The sequence below is a fragment of the Pavona decussata genome, unplaced genomic scaffold (assembly GCF_977016875.1).
Source record: "Pavona decussata unplaced genomic scaffold, jaPavDecu1.1 SCAFFOLD_253, whole genome shotgun sequence".
NCBI lineage: Eukaryota > Metazoa > Cnidaria > Anthozoa > Scleractinia > Agariciidae > Pavona > Pavona decussata.
Genome location: NW_028145656.1, coordinates 184,170 through 211,436, shown reverse-complemented (window position 1 = coordinate 211,436; position 27,267 = coordinate 184,170). Strand labels below are relative to the sequence as shown.

The following is a 27,267-nucleotide window of genomic DNA, read 5'->3' as shown; positions in this document are numbered from 1 at the left end:
AGTAATTCACCATCTGCACAAGCCGTCAAACAGGTTTCAGTCAGGGGCCAACTGACACCACCCTAAAGCTTCACCAGAGTTTGTGAACTAATGTAACAATGGCCTGATTACCTATATATTACACTCAGTTCTGAAATTTTTACACTTGTGGTGCTATTTTTCTGTATATTGCGTAATATTGCTTGATTTGGATTAACACGCATGCGCTTTCATGCAAGTACACGATGACACAACCCAAAGGGGACTGGACACTAGTTTGTTAATACACGTGTCGGCCATTTTGTCGCCATTTTGTGAAGAGCTTGTGTTTTGATGTTTATCGTTCATGTTTTGGGTTTATATTGGACATTTATTTCTCCACTTTCATCGTTCTGATGTTTGTAGACGCTTTTTGAGGTAAGAATATCATTTATCTTGCACACAACAATAGATTTTTTTATTGGATCGACTCGCTATCGAATATTCGTGAGGCCGTGAAATGAGCTTATTTATTTTTGCACATCGACTAAATCCTTGATTGGGATCCAAGAGTTGAAGGCATCATTGTATCCTTTCCACTTTACCAAAGCTTGTTTCTTCTTGTAATCTCTCCTGATAACTTTATCGATTCTGAATATCTCCTGTTTAGCTTTCAATAATTCCGGTTCATAAAAGCTCCCTGTAATCTGTTCATCGTTTAGATCTTTCAGTTTATAAGTGATTGGTGTAGTGTATTGAATTTTATCGATAATGAAGACCTCTTCTGTCCAGTTTTCTGTATAACCTCGATCAAACAGCTTTCTTTTATAATTTGATATTCTAACCTTATCACCAACTTTAAATTTTGCTTGGGATGACAATTGCTTCAAATTGCCATAAAGATTGAAGTAAACAGTTCCTTCATTCTTTTTCTTAGATGCTTCTGTCGGTGTCATTTTTTATTGAACTGTGTTTAGTGTTATTATACTGATTCAATATTTCAGGCAAAATATCCAGATACATTGTATTGCCTTGGGCAGTGAATCGTTTCCACATTTTATTTTTAATCGTCCGGTTCCACCTTTCCACCACTGATGACTTTTCTTCATTTTCAGTCGAATACAGTGTAATGTTATGTTTATTGAGCAAGTCTTTGAAATGTTTGTTGTAGAACTCTGAGCCTTTATCAGTCCATAGATACTTTGGTTTTCGACCCTCTTTGAATATGCTTTGAAATGCTTTAGTTATGGTCTCACCTTTTTTATCTTTTAATGGGACAATCCAACCGTATTTACTGAAAACATCTATAGTCATGAGAAGATACCTATTACCTTTATTCCATTTACTGAATTGTTGCATTTCAACAAGATCAGCAGCCCATATTTCATCAATATTATTTACAATAACACGCCGCCGAGTAAAGTTACGCCTTATGGGTTTATGCAGCTCATTAGCTAATTCTTCTTGCCAGTTTTCCTCTTTACCCGACGGCTTTTGACGTTTTTTGGAACCCCAAGTCCCAATTTTGATTTTGTATTGATTGCATTTCTTGCCAACCAATGTCCCCATTGACGATCCTTATAAGGAATCGCATCCAATGACTTTACCATCTTTTTGTCAGCTTTTAATTTACATTTTTTGTCATCTTTGCGGACTGAATAATCAACATCATGTTGCATGGCTATTGCATCTGTTTTGCCTGTTGGTTTATCATATATTTCCAATATTTGCCATGTTTTGGGGTTATATTTTACTTGTTTTTCCAAATCATTGTATGGACCAGTGTATTTATGCCCAGGCAATACCCAACCAGCTTTTGGTCGAGGTAATTTACCAATCATTTTGTGTATATCAACTGAACCACCGCTTTTGGGTCGTCCTTTGATTCCTTTATCATACTCATTCCAATTTGGTGGATGCCAACCAATGGAATCATAGCTTGAACAACTTGGTGTGTTATGATATTTGCTTCAAATTTTTACCATGCTTTCACATGGATAATCTTTGTATTTTTCTAATGTCTTTTTCCCAGCCTTGCCAGACCAAAATTGACTCGACAATATGCCAGTATCTGTGCTAAATGCACTTTTGGCAATGTCTCCAGATTTGTAACTATCAAAGACTTCCTTTGTTGATGGAATTAATGTTCCAACAACATCCATCGACTTCGATGCAACCTTACCTGGTGTACCGAGTTGTTCCAAAATTGTATTCAAATTACCACCATCAAGTTCTTTTCGGTCAGTTTTGTACCTTCTTTTTGGTCTTACTTTGGTTGATAATTTATCAAACATCTCTGATCTAGTCTTTTGAACAAAAGGAGTTGCTTTAGAGATAGCATAATCAATAGCTTTTTTCTGCAATTTAGGGTTTCTAAGTGCTTCAGACCCATAATATCGACCCATTTCAACTGCTTTCTTTCCCATCCATGGTAATGCATGTTGAATTAACATATTAGCACCAGTTGATGCTAAAGTATCCATTATGCCCGCCCCTTCGAACGGGCTATTTAGTTTCCCTGTTTTTTAACAAATTTGGTTTTAGTTATACCACATTCAGCACATGTACAGAAGAACATGAGCCGACCATTTTTGGCTTGCTTGTAACCTGAAGGCTGAACACATTCAGTTTGTTTCTTTTGTTTAACACAATATGATTTGACCATTTTATATCACTATATTAGATTAATTATCATCAGAGTCAGACTCATAATCCGTCTCATAATCCTCTGACTCAGAATCTGTTACCAATGTACACCATAAACATAATTTTCCTGAAAATTCTGTGTATTCATCACATTCTTCACAATATCTTATATCAACCATTATACAAATTAATTAGATAATTTTTTAAAATATTGGATTATAAAATTATGATTGACACTTTGATTGTTCATGTTAAAATGTGCATTGTGGATTGTTTTCAATATACTTGTACCCTTTTGTCTCTCAAATAAATAATACAAACACCAATAGCCACATAATACTGAATCTCTTTCCTGGATTTCATCACCTGAATACATTAATCGTTTGCCACTTGTTGACATGAATTGCATAATTTCTTTTGGCATAATTAACCCAAAACTATCAAAATATTCTACATATTTGTCTCCGTTTCGATACGCAACCCAATGTGTACCTGGTCCAATCTGTGAATCCAGGTTAATGATACCAACTTCATCTTTTTTCATCCTTTGTGGTAGATTATCTCTGCTGTAAATGCCTCTGAAGTGTTTTATTTTGAGTTTTTTGACCCAATCAATGAGTTCAAAGTTACTGAGTGGTTTATTTATGAATTTCACAGAATGTCTCCGATTAATGGAATCCCCTTGAATGGACTGTTTTTGCCTAATAACAGACCTTTTCCTTTTTTGGTTTTTTTTTCCCTTTGCCATATTGATCCCATGTACCGAAAAATGGAGGCGGCCTATAATTAACTGATAGGACCAAACCACCATCTTTTTTGGTTGTGTTTGGAACAAAAACTGGGACCGATCTTCTGGATCTACTTTTATCCACCTGCAAGCCTTTACCCATTAATGCATTCAAAACCATTGGAATGCCAATTGAAGCCAATAAAGTACCCAAAAAACCTCCTGATTGTGTCTTAGTTGGTTTAATTACAATCTGTCCACCAGTATGTATTGCATTGACAATTTGCTTCTTTTGTGCTTCAGTGAGCCAATCTTTGTATTTTATTAATTGATCAATTTTATTTTGAGGAATGAGGAAACCACCAACTTGTCCTCTACCAAATATTTTATTGACTCCCACATTTGCAAGCCCAGAAAGTGCTCCAGTAGCTAATGGTCCAACTGCTTTTGCTGCCATTGGTAGTAATTTTGTGCCAATTTTGAATAATGATGACCAAAGACTGCCTCCTTGTTGTACAGCTTTTCGTATCTGTGTTTTGCTTATTTTAATATCTGCTCCAGTTTTGTTTTGCATTGCCTTTTTCAACCTATTTATTTGTGTTTTGGTTAACATCAGCTGATCCGGACCAGTTAATTCAGAATTTGATAATCTTATTGTTATTGCTGAATTGTTTCTCAAAGCCCGAGCAAGTTTATCTTTTTGCTCAATTGATAGTTTTACTCCATGTGAATGATAAGTTGTCATATCTTTTATATAACTAACGTTACATTAAAAATTTATTCCATTTATCGAAACAATATTTTACCATCTCTCTGGATGAGCTCAGCTTCTTGTTCATATAATGTCAATGCATAAACTGAATATGCAGTTGCAGTTGTACCAGATAATTCATAATGAAATGTCAGCTTTGTGGTACCATCTTTGATATCCATTTTTTGTTTTGTTAAATCGAAATACAAGAATGGAAATAGTGTTTTGAAATTGTTGACATTCAATAAAGTCCCCTGACTGTATTCATTATTTGCATGCACATATTTGAGGACATCTCTGTAAACTCGAGTCAAATCAGCCTCTGGAGTGTAATGTACATCAGGATATTCATTGCCATTAGCCACAGATAAATGACAATTTAGCAATGTTCTGGGATCTGTTGATACACTAAATGTATTGTACAAAAATGGATTTACTGTTTGTGCAGCAAGATTTGCATCATTGATAATGAAAACAAACACATGTCTTGGCTTTGAAATCCCACTTGTTATCTGAAAATGGCCACTTCTTTGTGTTGAAGAATTACTTCTCTCAATATTTTCTCGCAAATAAACCCATTTATGTGGCTTCAAAAACTGACTCATATACAGTGATTGCCCCTCTGAATTGAAAGTGATTCGTGGCACAATAAGCTCCATTCTCGTAATCATTACACGACAATCAGCCCCAGCTTGCCATATTAGAATAGTATCAGATTCAATCTGCAAATTTAATTCCAATCTTGTTGATGGTAATAACTCATCCATCAATGCTTCAAAGAATGAGTATCGATTCAATGGTATTTCTGTATTGACAACCACTGATAGACCCAAAAGTGCTTTTCTTGCAGCAAATCCTTTCTTGAACAAAGCTTGTGCAGGTCTCTCTTCAGCACTTCGGTTTGTATCCAGATAGAAAAACTCATTGGTTGCAGTTGATTGAGCATATCCTGGACTATATTCCAATATTCTTAATATTTACACAATGATTTGCATCATTACAATCATATACCATTTTACCATTCAATCTTACATCAAAATCATGTATAAGACTGTGTGAACCATTAACAATACCATTATGGTCTTTAGCTGCTATATTCACATTTTGCATTGTTTGGACTTTAAAACCAACTGATATTCTTGCATTATACCAATCAAATGGTATTACTTCTCCTGTGTTGTCAACAACAAAACGATAACCATCTTTCTTTTGTGACCTATTATTTCCTGGATTGCCAGTATTCAATGGTGTCTCCAATTGGAAGAAGACATCTTCGTATCTCTCAATGTATTTTGGATTTCTGAATGATTTCATTATACAGATATGTTACATTATTTTCATTTTCTCCTTCTTTTGAGTTTTCCACCGGATATCATCTGATTGACTCTCTCAGCTATTTGAAAATCAGTCAGTGGCTGCTCCATTTTTGGTTGGCTCATTGTCACTGATTTTGTTTTGGAAGGTTGTTTTTTGCTCAATAATTGAATTATTTTATCACCTGCTTTATTACCAGCAAACTCACCAGTTTTGGTGACTGCTTTTTCAGCTGCAGTTTTGGCTCCTTTTTTAGCTAATTCTTTTGCTGTTTTTCCGAAAAGTTTTGAACCAACTGATCTGAAAACATCCATAATTCCTTCACCATGGATATGTTTTATCGCATAACAACCCAATTCTGGGTCAAAACGTGGTTTAAATTCACTTTGTCGTACCATATATTGATATATTATATTAAACTAGACCTGAGAATCAAGCTCATGAACCAGTCAATGCCATTCAAGTCAATTGGCCGACCCAAAGCGTCAGTCACTGTTATCCCCATTTCTGAAATAATTGATTTGGAAACTGGGCTGAATAATGCTCTTTTTGGCTCAAAAGTAAATGGATAACTCCTTGTTAAATTGTCAGTGGGTATCATTATCAGTGTATTTGTGAATCGTCCATCACTGAGGCTATCAGTTATAATATCACAATTAATATTCAAAACGTCAATATCATTGGTAATATTTGGCAATTTTGTCCCATGTTCAGTTTGGTTAATTAACTTTGGTTCAAATCCAATAAGCGCTCCAAAATTAGAGTTTCTAATATCAAGCTTCCATTGGTTGTCTAGCTCAATGACAACTCTATATGATGAAAGCACAAAATATAGATTGATGCCCTTGCTGGAAGATGGTTTATCTCCATTTTGAATTATTGATTGAGTGATATAATCATCAAGATCATCATATGAATACATTCCATCAACAAATGTGATTGTCTTCCATTTTGTACCATTATCTGGGCTGTATTTTATTGTATTATTGTTGTATCCTGCATTGACATTATGCCACGAGTATGTCATTGAAACTCGATCAACAGCTAGCTCATGTCTCATTGTTGTGTCAAGCTTTAATGGTGGATCAAATTTGATAATAAAGTCTTCAGGCCGACTTTGAGCTATTTTTTGTCGGTTAACAGATGAAATATGTATCGCCCTTTCTTGCATATATTATTTGATTATATATTATGCAAGAAAAATCCGCGTCCTAGCGGTGCATATATCATTACATTATATATTGTTGCAATAAATCAATGAGTTGTTTGTTGTTTATTAAGCCAAGTTGATTCAATTTATGGGCTATTTGTGAAAATTCCTCTTTGACTCCATTATTGCCAGCCAAAATGGATCCACCAAGCAATTCCATTCTGTCAATCAAATCATTAGCATCATTGAAATAAACAACACCAGAGCCCAATTTCTTGAATTTTTTGCTGGATTTATGGATTGGAATCTCACTGAGTTGGTTCAATTCATCAAATACCATTTTGGCAATATCACTGTATTTCTTCTTTGAATTAAATCTCTTGGTCAATAAATCGATTGTATCGAAATCAACCTTTTTGTCCATAACTTTGCGTTTATCTTTTGTTGCCACAAGTCTGAGTTGTGCCATTAATTTTGGAATATCAATCATTAGTCCACCATATTTCCCAGAAGATGATATTTTGTATGCATTTATCTTTGGTTGCGCATAACCATAACCTTTTTTGATGGTTTTCATTCCTTCTGGGATTATTTTAATGCGCCCTCTGTATTTTTGTAATAATTTTATATCTTCATCTATTTTATCAATTTTGTCTTTATTCTTGGTCTTTCCTTGGCCCTTGGATAAAGGACCCTTCTTTGTTCCAAGTTTTTTCAACATTTTGCCAATATTAGCATCGTAATCCTTGATGTCAATATCTCCTTGCATAGAAGCTTGGAGAACAGAACTCGGAGGTGCAAGATCGTATTGCATCAATTTTTGGAACTCATCATCATCAAAACCAGCATCCAAATTTGACATTGCTGGTTGATAATCTATTGGTAGCTTTGCTTCTGGTGGTTGTGGTTTTGTTTCTGGTTGATAAGTTAACATAGCAATGTCTTCCAAACCTGAAGTCAACGCTTTTTGGTTTTTCTCCAATTGTTCAATCAGTTTGTCTTGTTTTTCATCAATTGTTTGTTTTGTTTCCTCTTGAGCTTTAATAATTGGTTTGAAAGTTTCTGATAAACCTTGTTGTAAATCTTGTTTATCATGCTTGTACTCCTTCAATGTATCTCTAACTTGTTTGGTTATTGTTCCAGCCTTAATCTTGGCTTCAGATAATTGTTTTAATCTCTGTAAATCCATTATATTATTAACTTATATTAACTTTTCTCAATTTATATAATGTATTGATATACATGGAAATCCCAAATTATGACAGACATGATAAAAACACTAATTTCAAAAGATTGTATGGTTACATGCCAAGTGACACGTTTCGGATGTTAATATGTGGTAATTCAGGATCTGGAAAGACAAATTTATTGTACCATATGCTGATGAAACCACTTTTGTATTATGATAGAATACATTTATATGCCAAAAATTTGGAGCAACAAAAATACAAGGATATGCTACAAACATTGACTGATATATCAAATAGTGTCGGGTATAATGTCCTTGTTTGTAGCAATGATGATATAATTCCAGTAGAGGAATTGAAGGATGAGGATGCCCAGAAGATAGTCATATTTGATGACTTTATTTGTGAAAAAAACCAGAAACCATTGATTGATTATTTCATTCGTGGCAGGCACAAAAACTGCTCTGTTATTTATCTGAGCCAATCGTTCTACAAAACACCAAAAGATATTCGACTCAATTGCTCTCATTTCTGTGTCTATGACTTTCCTAGCAGCAATGAAAGAGGTCTGATATCCCGTGAGTTGGGTGTCGAAAAGGATAAATACATCAAAGCAACCAAAGAGCCATTTTCATTTCTATATGTTGATAAGCCCATGAAGAGAATTAACAGGAATTTTTATGGAACAATATAACCAAATGATATAAATGGGAATATTCAACGAACATAGTTCATCGTCTTCTTTCACAACAGGAGGATTCAGAACGGTTCCTCTTAAAGGAGCCGCTGGGCCTCAAGGAATAGGGTTTAAATTGACCCAAAATGGCAATTATGATATACAAAACAAAAAACTTGTTAATGTTAAACAAGGAGCTGATCCCAATGATGTTGTCACAAAGAGCCAAATACAATTGCTGGATAATGCTCCTGGTAATGTACAAGCTGATAAAGCAGTAATTTACAGCAATACTGGTAGTGTTCATACCAATAGTATCTATCTACAAGACACACCAGACGGGGCTGGTAGCTCCAATGATTATTTATTGACTAAGCATCAGCCTTATGAAAACATTCATCTTAATATACCAGATTTGAAAAACTTTGATGGCCATGGTGGACGAGCTAAAAGCGAAATAATGGTTACATCAACAGAACAACATATTACTGGACGGAAAACATTTTTTTGATATTAGTGTTTTAAAACCTGATAATAACGATCAAGCGGCGAATAAAAAATATGTCGATGATGAGATTAAAAAAATACCATCACCTGATTTATCTACATATTTGAAAAAAGATGGCACTGTTGAAATGACTGGAAATCTGGATATGGGTAATCAACAAATTACTAATCTTGGAGCCAATATACAAAATACATATGATGTCGTTAATTTAGGTTTCTGTGATACAAAATATTTACAAAAAGTCTCCAATAGTGACCTCGATATGGACAATCATAAAATCAAAGATATGGCTCAACCTGTTGATGATAATGATGCTGTTAATAAACACTACGTTGATCATAACTTTCTCAACAGGTTAACACCCAATGCTATTGGTGGTGATTTAGATATGAGAGGTCATAAAATAATGATTCTTGGAAATCCTTCCGATCCCAATGATGCTTCCACTAAAGCATATGTGGATACAGAAATAGCTAAAATACCATCTGTTGGAAGTGATTTGAGTGTATATTTGAAAAAAGATGGAAGTGTTGCAATGACTGGAAATCTTGATATGAATAATAAACAAATAAAAGATATGGCTCAACCAACTGATGATAATGATGCTACTACCAAAAAATATTTTCATGACAAATTGGAGCAAAGTCATCTTGTCAGCAGCCATAAAACAAATGAATTCAAATATCTTACAGATACCGATGAAAGCAGTTCAGAATATAATATCACAGTGAATGGAATAGCTGCTTTCAATCAATCCCCACATCAGAATAAAAAAGCTTATGATATCACATTGATTAAAGACAGTGGAAGTAATGATTACAGATCAAGGATAGGTTTCAATATTTATACTCTTGCTATTGGAACATACACAATTGTGTTTGAATTCTACCCACCAGAAATGACTAATATTCAATTATCATGTACTGCATCTGAAGCATACATCCACAAAGCTGTACAGCGTGACTTCACTGCTCATAGCAAGCTATTGGTTCAATTCAATAACAACAGCAAACAAACTCCAGATTACATCTATTTGACGATGCATGGCACAGCTACAGCGACTCCAGTACAATGTCATCTGGTTGTTTATGGTGTCAAAGATTGGTCAGATAGCGTTTATCCAGGAGTGTATGATGGCTTGGACAATGTCATGTTTGAATATAAAAATGGAGATATGCAGATGCAAGTCAATTTGGATATGAATAATAAGATTATTTCTGGTTTAATAAATCCGATATATGATTCTGAAGCAATGAATTTGGGTTATTTTACCAACTTATTCAAAACGAAATACACTGGAACTATTGCCAGTGGTGTTTTTCACAATTTCAGTATTCCTGTCTCAGGAAATATTTATTTCAATTTGTATACAGTTGTTTTGGTAAGCAATATTCAAGTTTCAAATGCACAAATATTGATTAGGGGGAAACTGCAAGGACAAACATCAAACACTGACACATATGACAGAATAGGAAACATAATCAATGGAAGTAATACGTTTAATATGCCCAAATCAAGGAAATTTGTCAGTATTGATTCTATGTCAATATTGGATAATATTGGAGAAGGAACTGCTGTTAATGGAACTTTTGAATTGAAAGTATTATACTCTGATTTTTTTGAAAGACATCATGCTGACAATAAAAGTTGGTTGTCAAATATTGAAACTTCAAGTGTTGTTAACGGCGACATAAAAAATGGAGTTTTTGAAAATGTACATGGTTACAATTTTGGAACATTAGGCCCGGTTAAAATAAAAAATATTGTAATTAATACAAAAAATCAATACCAAGTTTCTTTTATCGCCATTGCTAACAGTAAAAGTTTATTTTCCAATTTAATACAATTTAATATGAAAATTGGGAGAAATTTTGTAACTACAAATACAACAATCAAACGCATGATAATTCAAATGGGGATTTTTAAAAGAATTTCAGGGTTTACTTCTCCAATTATAAACACAGAAGTCACAGGAACTTTTGAAATTTATTTATCAACACTATTAATATAATGCCATACATTGAAGATGAAAATGGAAACCATATTCTTGATGAAAATGGAAATAAAATTGAATTTACAGTCACTTATGAAAATTTACCAGATGGATTCAAATATAGAGAACCAATACATCTGAATGATGATGGTCATTTGGATACAGAAAACAGACATTTGGTGATAAAAGATGGAGTTAATTCAAATCATGCAATTTCACTCCAACAATTAATTAACAACAATGAGGACATCATCAAACCATATGTTGAAACACAAATACAACAAGCTCTGGCTCAGTTTAAAGCTCAACAAGCTCAGGAAGCTGTAACGTTTCTCAACAATCAAGTTGCAATGAGAATAGGAAGAAAAAGTGGTACAATACCAAAAACAAATTACACATGGATAAAATTATTAAGTAAAGATGACATTAAAGGAATCAATACATTGCAAGAGATTATTGTGACAAACACATATATCAGGAGAAATGACAGATATCATCATTCCAAATCCGATTTGGTGTCATCATCATTTGATCAATTGGAATTCTTCTTTGATGTGTCAATTGAAAACTATTATTGCTACTTCAACAATCATCCATCTGATTGGACAATGAAGTATTTTGTTGAATATATTAGGATACAATTACCTGACAATAATGACCACTAGGTCGTGGACTCCGTTGCTTTATTTTATAAAATAACTAAATAAAAATATTGTAATCAAATTGTATAATGAAAGAATTGTCAGAATTGCAAGAACACATTCGAACATCGATGATAGATTTTCACCGTAAATCGAGTCTTCCAATATTACCTAGACAGGAATGCAAGATAAAAAGTATCGTAATATTCACATATTTGTATGAAAAACATTACAACACAGGTTTACCTGATGAAGTTTACAAAGAGTTAATTCATGATAGAATCGGATTAATTGGACCTGGAGATGGATGTTTGACAGCTATTCTCCATCGATTATTTGATTGGCAACCATATATCAGATCACATGGAATATTACATGATGCCTATGGTCAATTTTACAACAAATATCATCGTGACAAAGGATACATGTACACCATTAATGAGAAAAAAACATTCAATTGGATGAAAAAATGCATGTTTTTGGGTCAAATAACTGGTCTCTATTATTGCATCAAAAATAAGATAACCATATAATATATGCAAAACAATTCAAAACAAAAGAAGAGATTAATAATTGATTTCAATCATATTTCAAATCGATTATCAAAAGAAGAAATTGATGAATTGAAAGCTTATTACATGACATATCACAAAAAGATGTGGATGAACAAAAGTGCATACAAAAGATTAAAAAAATGGGAGTTTGCTGGTAATATTTCATCCATTGTGTTTGCAACTGGTGGTATTGCATCATCAATTGCAACCAGTGGAGCTTCATTATTGGCAATATCATCAGTTTCTGTCGTAATTCAAGCTTATATGAAACATAAAAATATTGAAATAAGGTTGTATCAATGCCAATATGCTTTTCAAACTTACGGACATTTATTAAATGAAATAAAAGAAATAATGAGAAATGGACATTTTGATAGAAATGATTTGACAAACAAGCTTACTCAAAATGATGATTTCATTTTGGATAATTCGCCGATTGTCGATAAATGGGGTGACAAATATGATAAAAAATATCAGATATTCACTTATGTTTGATTAATAATGTGCATGATTTTGGGGCCAATAATATTCATAATTTTATCCCAATATACATTGTATAATTTCATTGTTTTTTTGGATTTTGTCAACTCAATTTGGGAAGAATCAATTTTCATCAATTGCAATATTCTATGCAAAAGATATTTCAAACTGATTATTCTCTTTCGTTTGCCATTGATTTGTGGCAGTATTTTGTTTATTTCAACGAATATTTTATGAATTTTGAAATTGGTTGAACAACTGATTTCAACTTTGTTTTTCAAAATAATTTGATCTAATGTATGCGACAACTGGTATTTTCTATTATACACTGTTTTCTTGTATATTTTGAACAAATTGGCATGAAAATTGATGTATTCTGTTTTGAAATCCTCACCAATCACTTGTCCACAATGAATGCAAGTCAATTGACCAGAGATATCTCGAATGTTTTGATTTTCACAGCAATAAGGCATATTTGTTAGTTTATCATTGGTTGGTTCTTCATGAAAGTCACAAAAAACATATTCATCTTTGCAATGCAGGAATTGACACAGAGATGATTCCACCTGCATGGAATCAAACTGATTTAGATATTTACTTGTTTCATTGGGATTCCAATTTTGCATGTATTTGTTGTTGGCTTTACCGTATCTATTGGCTATGTAACTAATTCCTCCACGAAGGCCCTTTTCAACAAATTGATACATATCAATATCCGTAATGAGTTCCAAATTGACTTCAGTCATTTTCAACATTGCATCCCAAGATAATCCCGGAGATGTAAAATAATGACATGGATCCAATCTATTATTTTCCAAACATGTTTTCCTGAAATTTTCAAATACATCAGCCAGCAATAAAACATCAGATTTGAGATATAAATCATGGTATTCGCCCATATTTTTCAAATTAAAAGTATTCCAAACATTTTGTGCATGACTGTATTCTTCATCAGTAATATGTGTATTATTCATTTGACTGTAAAATTCATCTTTGGTTGGTAATTGAGTATCATTGAATTTATCAAAATTACTCATATAATCGTACGGATAAACTCCTTTTTGTTTCATTAATTGCAGTTTTTCACCTTTGAAGACTTCATTGGTATATTTGTATGCATCTTCTGGTAGATTCTTTACAAGATTAGCCAATGATTGATTCATAAACTGAAGACTGTCGATAAATACTAAATTATAACCCAACATGAAGGCCATGTATTTCTCCATACTATTTGGGATTACATTAATTTTGTGTTGTCTGGTTTCACCTTTTCTATCCACATAAGTATTGGTCTCAATAATTTTACCAATTTCTTGCATTATAAAATGACTATCATATCCTTTCAAATTATGAAATATTACAGGGATTTTGTCAGTTATTGTAAAATCCCTGTTACATTGATTATGGGCTGAGCCACGGAATTCGCCATTAATATGACAATGATCTCTGACACGTTTATCTGTTTTCTTGTATTTTTTACCACAAATATGACAAGATGTTGCTTTTTGGAATTTGTCTTCATCTTCTGGAGACATAACTAATGGTTTATTGAATTTGTATTTAATAGTTTGTCTGCAGTATTTGACTTCAGCAAGCATTGCCTCCATGAATTTGTAAACAGCTTTTTCTCCACGATAATATTTTATTGGTTTGGAATATTTGTCATCATAGCAGCAAACAACTTTGTATCCATAACCACAATCAGTGTGTTTTTGATAAGCTTCAGTAAACGATTGTTGGTTAGATTGATTACAACCATGAATTGGTTCAGTAATTGCTTCAAAATCTGCATAAATCACGAATGGCGCTTTCATTTGTTTATTATAATTTTTGAATTCTATTTTGGAACCAACTTCGGGCATTTTGATTGATTGTTCACCATTGATTTCAATACATACTTCCTGATGCTTGTTTAAAACTCGTTCTGATGAAAAACATTGCAAACAATGCATACAAAAATGTTTTCTTTGATGTGATTTGGTTTTGTGGTGCATAAATCGATTAAAATCTTTGATAAGACAGTAATGTTTATTTTCATCATCTGAGATTAACAGCAAATTCAATACATCATCAAACTTTTCTTTTGAAACATAAATTGGATAAGTTTGTTTGTTTTCATAACCGAATACGTTGATGTTAATACTGTTTTGGGTTTCAATTTTGTTGTATTGTTTGACTGAAACAGGAAATTCAATTCCTTGGTAATCCAATTGTGGCATGAATGCTTTATCTGTTTTTTTTGATTCTTTGTGGATCTTTAATTTGTGGATTTAAATGTCTAACGTGACACCATCGAAAGCATTGATTGTCTTTATTCTGTAGATTGATTAATCCATGTTTGTTATGTTGTAGTTCAGTTGGAAGTTTAATGTAAGAACTTCCAGTAAGAGGCTCATATTTGATAATATTAATGTAATGTCCATTGATTGATTTAATTATCCAAGCTGAACCTTCACTAATCCATTTGTGAATATCATTCATAATTTGTTCAACATTAACATCCAAAGATTCTTGAAAATCATTGGCATTAGTTGTTGTTTTTGGTTTACTATTAAAATATCCAATTCTGGAAACAGTTTGGTTTCCTTTTTGTTGTTCAAAATAAATTGTCAAAGTTTCAATAAATTTAATTCCTTTTTATTTGAGTTAATAATTGTTTCATAAAATGAGCAATAGCTAATCTGGTTGAACTCATTTGAATCAAAGGATCTGTTTCATTTTTAATTCCAACTTCATAAGATTTTGTATATCCCTTGAATGCTCTTGCAACTTCTGTGATTTGAGTTCTTTGTGTTGGAATCGGAGTCACTTTCTTTTTTCGAGGCATTGGAATTGGACGTCTGGGTATTAATTGATTATCAAATGATACTTTTTTCACTCTGGGTGCAGCTTTGGGTTTATCAGCAAATTGCCTCGGAGGTGGAATTATGTTGTTTCTCGGCAAAGGTTGAGGTCCATCTCTAAATTGCATTGGCGGCTTGATGATTGTATTTTCATAATCTTTTACCATTTGTTTGACAGATTGTCTAGGCTTTGGAATTGGAACCATTTTCTTAGTTCGAGGCTTTGGAACAGGATGTTGTTTTTCCAATAATAATGCTATTAATTGATCTTTCGTCAATTTGGATAGATTAGATTTGTTCATATTATACTTATATGTCATATTATTTTCAAAAGGTGCGTTCAAATTTTGTGGCAGATTAGCTAATGAATGTTGACTGCCAACAACATTCATGTCAGATATCCGTTGTACATCTGACGGGTACATTCTCTTATTTATTTGTTGAGCCATACGGCCTTAAATTCCATTTATTTTCATGAAATCTAAGGTCAAATATTGACATAAATTAATTAATTGAATACAAGATTTTTTATGTAAATATTTACTTCCATTTTTTAATTGTTTATTGCAATATGGACATGTGAATATTTGTTGGCTCCATTTTTTAACCCGTTTGCGTTGTAAAATTCTTTTTTCTTCATCAGTATGTTTCCGTGGTCGGATGTTTGATGATTTAAAATGATTATCAGGTAAATCAGCTTCATCAATGTATTCAAAAATATATGCTTGATGATTCATTTTGGAGATTGCAGTTTTACACATGTTTAATCCCTCAGCAACCATTTTAACTAATCCAGGATTAATTCCAAGATGTTCATTAATTGAATACATACTTTTAAAATAACTAACTTCTTTTGTGGAACAATTTGTTGCCTTAACACATCTCCGATTTTTGTGATTATTTGCTGCAAATGTGTAATCACGTTTTTTAGCTGATTTCAAACAATTTTTTTTGTTGTGTCATTATTTGTAAATTTTTTATTCGGTTATCATCTTTGATATCATTAATATGGTCAATAACCTTTCCATTTGGGATAATACCATAAAAGCATTCATAAATAAATCTATGCGCCATAATCGTTTTTTGTTTCTTATTATCTATTTTTAAAGTAACTTTTACATAACCATTATATCTTTTGGACCCAATTATTTGATTCATTGTTTCACAATTAAATACCTTACCAGATTTTCTTACACAATATTGATTGTAAACTGGATGAATATAATATATTTTTCCATTATAAATAATAGTATTTGTACAAAATTTTTTCGAAGATGATTCCAAAATTTGTTTTTCAGATTTTTGATTTTCCATTTCTCTCATATGATACTCTATTATATTAGTATCGCTTTAAGCCATTAAGGTAAAAAATTTAGAGAAAATGTATGAGACAAAAATTTTATATCAAATATTGTTAAAACATATATTGATTCAACAACATTTATAAACAAACAACATACAAAACACTAATCAAAAATTGTGACATATTAGCATCTATTCCAAATAAATAATTTGATAAATGTCTTTCAAATTTGAATCATAAGGTGGTTTTAGAACAGCAAAAACAACAACGTGTGGACTTTCAATAAATACAGTCCGTATATTACCATGAGATAGATGAAAATATCCTTTTTTGATATCTTCGATACAAGAGTGGTTAACAGTTTTGAATTTCATGTTTGATATTGCATGAATTAAAATAATTTTTGGTTCCGTACCATTTACACGGATAAATTTAGCCATAATAAATTTCATAGATGTATTAGAAGCTGGAGCAATAATTGCTTTATGATTTTCACCCATATATTGAATAAAATCATATATTTCAGTGGTTTTTTTCTGAGTGTAAATCCAATAAATGTCTCGACAACCTGGTTTGGATGTCGTTATTATTTCTTCCAATTGTCCTTGCCAAGATAATGGTTCATATTTGTTTGCAGATGGCTTACTCAAAATATTACTCATATATTATATAATTAGATAATTTAATCATAATATAGTGGAAATTGTCTATCATCCATATCGTGACACATTCTGTAATACATCTTATTGATTAACCTGTTTTCTGTGCGTGTAAACTCACAATCATTGTCTTCCATTGGTGGAAATTCCATTAACCTATTGACTGTTTGCAATTCTTCTTCAGAGTATGAGCTGTTAAAAAAGGCTTTTCTGGCTTTGTGCATGTGTTTCATATTTTCAGAGGCTGTTACCAATTGCAAATTTTCAATTGAATTCTTCTGGCGATTGGAATCAATGTGATTTACCTGTATTTTAGACTGAATATGTGTCTGATTTACAGCCTCATAGACGAATCGATGAGCGGGGCATGTATTGTTACGTCCCGGAGAAATTATATAATAGCCGTTCTCAGACAAATATCCTTTTCTTGGTTCCAATCTTTTTCGGTTGATTATGTAACCATCATATGAGGCTCCGTAATTTTCAAATGTTGGATGAATAAAATATGTTTTATCATTGTGATCAAAGGTGTTACTCATTTTTCGAATATAAATAAGGTTACATAAAATTGAATAACCGGTTTAAACCGGTTTTGAAAAACCTAAATTTAGGTTTTTAGGTTTTTAGGTTTTTGAGTTTAGGGTTGAATTCAAAGGCTGAAATAGTATTTTATGTAGTTATTGGGGTGAGATAATGTGTGGTTTATGGCGTCTCCGTTGCAGGAGTTGGGAATAATATTGGATTTATAAGGTTTCGTATGGGATTTTTTATCATTTTTTGAAAAGTGAGCTGATACAAGCCGTTCTGCACAATTTGAGCCCAAATACTAATAATATCTGTCTGAATTTGAAAGAACATACCCTCAGAAATCTATGATTTTTGTTAACTTTTCTTAACATATAACGTTTTTTTATTATTATTATTATTTTTATTTCCCATTAAATTTAGCGATGTACGATACAAGAGTCACCAGCAGTCATTTTAAAGACAAAAGCTATTCTTCTCCTGACCCCCCCCCCCTCCCCGAAACTACCCGATGTAGACTCATTTAATTGTTTTGCCCAGCTAGCCCCATTCTCTCTCAAACGTTTATACACGGCACAACGAACTCGCGTTGAATTCGGCGCGCTCTTAGCTGAGAAGAAATTCACTAGCCCTAGCGTTTTGTTTGGCTTCCTTAAGCAAAGTTTTCCTGAGGACATCATTAAGTCTAATGAGGGAAAAAGTCTTCCCAGTGCAGTTCCTGCCTGGTCTAATATGCTTGCTACCAGTAGTCCTGTTTTTCAGCTAAACGGGTAAACTTTAGTTACTCGGGCTTGGACGAAGGCTGGCATACTTTGGGCTTTGCTTGAGGAGGTAACAGTCTTTGGCTTTAAAAAGTAGCTCTTAGGGATGATTTCTAGTCGGGCAAGATAAAATTATCGGGAATTTTTAACCTGGTCAAAGACTTAGTTTCTTTTCTTGTTGAAAACCGCCATATGTGTTCCCCGTTCCAATCTTTTTGCCAACATCCGGGACTTAAAGTTATATCACTAAACACGAACAAGAAATGGCAAGGATTTTCTCTTCAAAAAGCGTGAGTTTGAAAAGCTATTCGATTATTTTTCGCCGTTATAACTGTAGCGTTGTTAGGCTAGTGATCGATTAGTCGAGAGGTGCAGTTTGGGGTCAGATTTCCGGACTCAATGTCATAAATAATATCCAGATGTCGTTCGGCGTGATTCGTTTCGATTTGTAAATATAGAAGAGATTCGGAAAATCAATTTAGAACGCTGTCTTGCTCCGATTAAGCCGATTCTGTTGTAGAAAGCTAGACTGGACCGCTAAAAGACCGGGTTTTGGGTGAGATTTAAGATGCGTTGGCGCCGTTAATAATTGCGAAATGTCGCACTTGTTTTGTCAACACATAGGCCATGTTTCATGTCAGTTCAAATGTCAGTGCTAGTGTCATGTCCAATTTCAAAGACAAACCTTCTATACCAGGTCTGTAGTATTCTTTGACCTTGCTTTCTTGTGATGAGCCCTAATTAAAGTCATGTTCTGGACTAGCATATTCCATCAGCCTAGAAAGTCTCAAAATGTGGTTAATTTCTGAGGGCATGTTCTTAAAAATCCAGACAGATATATATATAGATTAGTGTAAGCAAGTTTCGACTTGAAGACAAACTTCTAACTGTTCCGGCTTTTAATTCACGACGTTTCGGCCTTCGGCCTTCTTCAGATGGAACACGGGATAAAATTTAAAAACTAAAAGCTAAAAATCTAAACAAGTTTACAGAGTCGCCTAAATTTATATCAATACGAATAATAAAAAATAACATCATGCAATATAATACAATAGAAGACAAAGAAAATTGCGTAACTAGTAAAAAGGTAAAAAACATCGAAAATATGACAATGGTAACAAAGGTATTTAAATTACTAAGTGCAACATGGTAGGCTAATTAGGTGTTGTAGCAAATGCGATTTTTAGATCTAAATTCGCGACTTTTGTTGAGGCCGTGAGGGTTAAGTGTAAAAAGCTGCGCTGTCCAATAAGCTTCTCTAGTAAGTAGTAGTTGATCAAGATAAACAGCTTCTCCCTGACCCTTAATTTGTTCAATAACAATGAAACTAATTTGGGAAATTTCATGTATGATACAATTGAAATGGACCGCCAACTCGCATGTTTTTTTGTTGTTGAGCATGGATGATTTGTGATTACGAAAACGTACTTTAAATTCAGTACGCGTAGACCCTGGGTATTGCAATTTGCACTTATTACATGAGGCTAAGTAAACAACGTATCTAGATGAACATGTCAATCTCTGATTGATCTTGTATGTACGACCTGTGGCAAAGCTCTTAAAACTGGTGTCCTCGATCAGAAAATTCTTACATAAATCACACTTAGATGAACATTTAAAACAACCACCCGCTTCACTGTGTTCCCGACCGAACCCCTTATTAACACAGAATTTGGAAGGTGCTAGCATATCAAGCATGAAATTAAACTGGCTTAAACTGACGACATTTGGCTAAATTGTGCTTCTTTGAACGACTTCAAATAAAGAATTTTTTTTATTTCATACGCTTTGCCGGCATTTCAGTTCGAAAAAAACACTTGTATTTTGTGGTTGTGTTTTGCTAAGCCGTATGGTTCAGTGAACAACACTTATCAGCACTGAGAGACACGTACCATCCCCTTGGTATGGCCAATACCGTACGCATGCGCATGCCTACGGTGGAGTTGGCGCTTAAAGGAGTGCTATGCACTCGCTTCCAACCGGTTCACCGAATTTGTGCATTGTTTGCTTTTAAGAATGAAAATGGCTCCTAATGCGTTTTGTTTGAAGGGAATAAGAATTAGGACTAAGTGACTTATGTAAGTCTTATTTAATACTGAATTTGGCTGGACAATCTAATAACTTCCAATTAAATAATCACTTCCAATCAACACCGCACATGAGAACTGCACCCTTTCTGAGTCACATGGAAATGACGGCATCCCATTTTTCTGTTGAGAATTAAAAGCAATGTAACTGAACTGATATCCTCCTCAAATCACAACTTCTGATGGCCTGTTGACATGGAGGAAGGATACATTTGTGGCTTTTCCGGCTTCACCATAGAGGAAGGATAGAGGAAGGATACATCCGTGACTTTGCCACTGCAAGGGTCACCTGACTTTAATATTTTGTTTCTTTTTATTCTTGTTGTTGTCATTTGACATGTGCTTTACATGCATGACACCTACCCACTTATTAGAGTACATCCCATCTGTTTGCCTCTTTCTCTGTGAGCTATCCTTCTTACTAGTTTTAAATGTTGTTTCTAGATGAATGATTTTCTCCCTGTGTTTTAGAGTTACTACACTCAAGTGACACCCATCTCAGAAAGAAAGCTGTCCTAGTATTGAAAGGTTCTATTTCTTTTATATTTGGTTTTGCCCTTAAGTTTTTTAATTGATACTTCTTAGACAATTTTTAAGACATCTGAATTAGTTTTTTAATATTATAACTCATTCTATCTTATAACAATTTTCAAATTTTGCAAGTATAAATAAATTTGTTTCAAGCTCTTTATCTAAGTACATAACATATTTTCACATTTTAGAGTTTCAAATGGACTATCAAAGCCCCAATGGCAGGTCTCATATTTTTTCTCGTAGTGTGGGGAACTTCTCTGACCCTATGAAAGACTCAGAGCAAGTGTTTGGCCACTGTAAAGGATACTACCAAAATGCCTATGTGACCTCTGTGGCAAATAGACCTGTTTGATTTAGTTTAACCTACCTGTAGCTGCTAATGTCACATAAGCATGTTTTATTTTATTCTTTATCAGAACAACAACGGAAATTAATGGCGTTATTCAGTGGTAATCATTTCAGTTTTAAACATCTTAAGGAATCAAAAGCTAAAAAGTATTAGAATCACCCTCATCACTGTGAGTAGGATTCTCTCCCCACCCACCTTTACCCTGTGGTTTCTGAGAGAGAGTAAAAATGACTGGGGTCCTTAAATTGGGTAACCAGAAACAAAACTATACTGCAGTTTGTTTGACCACTGAAACAAAATAGTCATTTGCATCTGATCTTTAGGGATTTTTAAATAATAACAGTGTGCCACTGTTGATCTTTACTCACATTTTACAGATGTTACAAAGCTGATAAGCTTTTTTGTCTGAGATAATAGATCTCAGAACACGGAGATGTAAGACGAATTAAGATACCCGAGTCATTCACTGAATGGCAATGGTTGGTCTTTAAACTAATATAACAGCATTGTGGGTTCCATTTTCCCCCTATCAAATAAACAACACACAGATTTTTCGACATCAACAATCTGCCTCAGTTATGAAGCGTATTTTAAACATTGCATTAATGACACAAGGTGCAAGTCCGATAACAATATTCCAAAACAACTTACGATAACAGCGGTGCAGAATGTATAAACTTTATACAGCAGTGAAACATGTATAGGAAACCACTAAAACATTTCTTGCCACGTTTCGTTTCCAGTGAATAATTTAACCGATAGATGAGACCAACTAAGTCGGCTTTTTAGTTCCACTTCTGAGTAATTTTTCCTTAATTCTTCGGAAATCTGGTTGACTTTTTTACGAAGTCATTCGCATTACAAGGCGTAACAGATCAAGACCGTAGTAAAAAGTACTAACCCACTAACAGGACGGGTGTAAACATACAAGTTGCACAACTGTTTTTACAACGAAAAAGTTGTTGAATTATTTAAAAATAACGTGTGAAAGCCGTTAATCGAAGACGTAGGCTGTGGTTTTTCAGAGTAACGGCGAGTAGGGTAGTTAAAATTGGCCATGCAAACACTCTCACAACGTTCTTTCGTTGTGTTGACAATCCTTCGACAAAATATTTCCTGTTTCCTAATACTGTGCAAGCGCAATAGTAATTTATCACACTGAGCGTGCGCTACCGGATGTTGTGAAATCCACGACATCCGGAAACGGCTGTTACCAGGGCCTACGATCCAGCCGCTGACCAAAAGATCGTAGGCTCTGGGAACGAGGATGCCTACGGTGAAGCTGGCGCTTAAAGGAGTGCTATGCACTCGCCTTGGCAGTAAAGGGTCACCGACACGCGGGTTTACTCCCGCTCCTTGACCCGACGGCTATGCCATGCTGATGAGCCCCAATAAGGGCGAAACAGCTGTCCATGGCTGCCACTTCCCGGGTGATATGGCTGTGCGCATGAGTACGGTATTGGCCATAACACAGGGATGGTACGTGTGTCTCAGTGCTGATAAGTGTTGGTTCAGTGAACGCTAAAAGTGAGAAAAATGAAATATTAATTGTTTTTTTTTTATTGTTAGCATTCTAACTTCGAGTGATTTTGTTTTTTTAATCAACAGATGGTTCTTTCTTCTTCCTTCAATTAACGTAAATCAAAGGGAAAATGATTCATATTAAAGAAAACCTAGGTTTTGTTTGATGTGCATTTTTTGGCCGAGTAACAGCGTGTAATCTTCATCGCTTTGCCCAGAATGCCCATTGTTCTTGCGACATTTACTTACGGTATGTGAAATATCTTGTTTCTGTCACATTTCTCATTATTATTTAAGTAGAAATACGTGACTCGCAAAACCTCGCGAAGCTGGGGCTGGGTGGAAAGCTCTCTTTACTCGTATTGTAGCATTAAATGAGGAGATTTAAAGGTTTTTGAACATAGCAACTATTTTGATGAGCATGGTCTTTTCGAGGTTCCACAGGCTAGTTTAATTTGCGATTGAAAATCTATTTCCGACGAGACGAAATGTACAACGTGCATGAAGTGCTGTCGTGTTCGATGAATTTGTTTCCCACGGAAAATTATCCTCGGCTCCGCTCGAGCCGGCTCGGCCCGACAAATTTATTAACCTCGCTTTGCGAGGAATTAGCAATAAGCGCTACGAATCTCATTGGTTCGGCATCAAGCAGACTGTGCCCGGCAGGGTTTCATTAACATGAAAGGGATGGACGATAGAAATAATCAACCACGGTGGTTATTGTGTTCGGTTTTGTTTGAGTTATTAGCCCCTATTAATGTGAATTTACCTCTTTATAAACTACAACAGCTGTCAGGAAAAGAACTATAAGGCTTTGCGATTAAAACTTGCAGAAAGAAAACAACTTTCGTGCCCTTAATGTACTCGCCGCTTGTGAGCAAATAGTATTGTCCGCATAATTGTTATACTGACTATTTTGCATAATGCACATCTTTTTGACGTAAAAGTTGGGACTTTGTAAAAGGACTAATAAGTACGTGTTAAAAGATATCAATTTAATTCCTCGCAAAGCGAGGTTAATAAATTTGTTTGGCCGAGCCGGCCTGAGCGGAGCTAAGCCACGTGCATTGGAGCGAAAAATATATTTATATATACAGTCAACTCTCTCGTAAGCGACCACCCTTGGTGCACGACAAAGTGGTCGCTTACGGGAGGTAGTCGCATACAGGAAAGATAAACAAACTTAGCCTAATACTGGATTGATTAATTAATTACATAAAAATATTACCTTAGCAGCTAAAATTAGGCAAATAGAAACGAACTAATTTATTTGATTTTTTTTCCACATCTATTCATTCTTCTGATGAAACTTTGTATAACATGGTTCATGGTTCATTTTGGAACAAATCACTGTAACAATTCCCGTTTACCTACAGATCTAATTATAGCCATCTTCTCTGTCTGTAAACTGTCGTTATCTGTCAGCAGTCCGGGTAAGCGTCATCAAAATTGAACTTTTGTCACTTGTGAATAATGATTTACAAGCGATCATACGTGATTATGTTGGGTGGTCGCTTACCGGAAACAGAAAACAAAAGAATATGTGTAATTTCTGGCCTAAAGAGTGGTCGCGGTCCCTTAAGAAATTTAAGTGGTGGTCACTTACGAGAGAGCTCTTGAAACAGTATTTAACTGAGAAACAAAACGGTTGTTTACGAGGTGGTCGCTTACGGGAGGTGGTCGCTTACGAGAAGTGGTCGCTATGAGAGAGTTGACTGTATATATGTTTATATATTTCGTTGGAGATGTCTGCACTGTTGCCTAGCAACAGTGAAAAACAAAGTATGAATGACGTCAGACTGTCTGGCGTCGTCTGGAGCAAAATTTGCATACATCGGAAAGTTTGCGTGCCGGAACAAATTTCAACTGCAATGTTCATCAATATTCACTGGATACAGAACTATCTCTCCAGAATCTTATCCCTTTCTTCCAGAAATCTTTATTGTGAAAGATTACATTAAAGAAATTACACGTTTTGTGACCGCGGTAAGATAATTTTCCTTTGGAAATAAATTCATCGAACACGACAGCGCTTCACCCACGTTGTACATTTCGTCTCGTCAGAAATAGATTGTCAGCCGCAAATTAAACTAGCCTGTGGAACCTCGAAAAGACCATGCTCATCAAAATAGTTGCTATGTTCAGAAACCTTTTGATCTCCTCATTTGATGCTACAATACGAGTAAAGAGAGCTTTCCACCCAGCCCCAGCTTCGCGAGGTTTTGCGAGTCACGTATTTCTAGTTCTTAGAATGATTTGGTGCTTATTCTAACAACACTTATGGTCTGTGCACGTTTTTTTGTCTTCGTAAAATGAACTTACAGTCGACTCCCGATAACTCGAACCCTCGCTGACTCGAACCTCCCGCTAACTCGAACCAATTTTCCTTTCCCTTCAGGTCATTTTCTATATAATTTAACCCTCGATATAAACTCGAACTCCCGATAACTCATTTTGTTTTTAATTCCCCTTAAAGATTCGAGTTATCGGGAGTCGACTGTATTTTGGTAGTCGTGTCAATGAGAAACATGCAAATTACGCATTTTGACCGTCTCAGCTTTCGAATCACGAAACAATTCATCAAGTATTCAGAATAGAGTCCATGTCAATTAATTTATCAAATAGTACATGCCTGTAAATGTGGGTTAAAATACTACATAGATGTCAGCCATACCCGACGTCCGGTTTAAAAACAAACAAACAAACAAGCAAAAAACAAACAAACAAAAAAAAAAACAGCAAAAAACAAAACAAAACAAAACAAAACAATAAGATGTTGAATTTTACGTAATTCTTATAGCATCCCTGTGTTTAATAAGTTGCTTCAAATGAAAGATAGAGTTGGTTTTTTATATATTTGGTTCTTAGAAGTAATGATTAGCTTACAAATACAGTACCTAGGTATTATGTTATTTTTTAGCGAGTGTATATAAAATTATAATAATAATAATAATAATAATAATAATAATAATAATAATAATAATAATAATAATTACTATTACTATTATGGCAGTAAAAACTTCTGCATGCCCTTGATATCCTAAACAAGATTGGGCGGCCAACCGTAGCCAGTCAATGCAACGACCGTCCTTACAAATTAAAATCCCAACTCCTAATCATAAAGATCGTAGAAATTAAATTCTAAAACTATTTACCATCCATAAAGTTCTCAATCTAAATACTAAAACTTCTGTTCCCCTCGATGGAAACACTTAAAAAATAGTATAACAAAACGTCTAATGCCCATTATTTTAAAATCTCAAAGCACCTTGCAATATTGAGTGAGCTTGTGATGACTGACTTCTGTCACTGCAGCGCTATTGTGTCGCTTTTTTCTCCCACTAGCTCCTTAAGTGTCTTTCCGACATCTCTTAAGTAACCTCCGGGTACATCCACAATAATGTTTAAACTGTGCCACACGATATTCAGGATACCTCTGCTCGAGCTTCCAGCGTAATGGCCCGTACTTTGTTGTTTTTGTTCATTATTATAATCATTATAATTATTATTATAACCTTTTCCTCCGTTTTGATTACAAACAAAACAAAACGCTTGTTTAAACCATTCGAAAAAAAGTGAAATTTACACTTAGAAACTTCAACATCTACTCAGCTGGACTCTCATAATTGTTGATCTGTCAAAGGAGAAATTTCAATTGACCGAATTTTACCGATGTGATGTGTTAAAATTCATATCTCGCATAAATAAATTTGCGAATAAAATCAACAGTGAGCTAACTGAAAATACCTAATCGTGCCAACAATAGGATTCATTTTCGCGGTATCTGGATAATCTATTTGAGAGTTCAAGGAATAAAAATGAAAGTGACCATTGGTGTAAAGTGTACGGTCAGAACATTAAAACGAGCATACGGGAAATCGAACCGCACCAAACCGTTCGTGTTCGTAGATACCTTGCAAGTTTTCTCTCACATCAGCGTCAATTACTGTATAACTCGACTAAGAAATTTGAACGTGAATAGGATCCCACTGTAATATAACTCACCTGGAAGACAAAGATCGATCCTCTTTCTACCGAGACGGAAGTCGAAGCGTAAGGAACATCAATTGCACGTACTGAAATAAAGCCCTCCACAGCTG

The 27,267-nt window shown here is 34.3% G+C and overlaps 1 protein-coding gene across 1 annotated transcript in view; it reads right to left on the bottom strand.

The window, feature by feature from the left end:
* LOC146456890 (coagulation factor V-like) overlaps positions 1-27,267 on the bottom strand; it is a 55,594-nt gene extending 28,327 nt beyond the window's left edge. The window contains exon 1 of the mRNA XM_085092576.1: positions 27,173-27,267. The gene's annotated coding sequence lies outside the window, so the exon portion shown is untranslated. The remainder of the gene's footprint in view (positions 1-27,172) is intronic.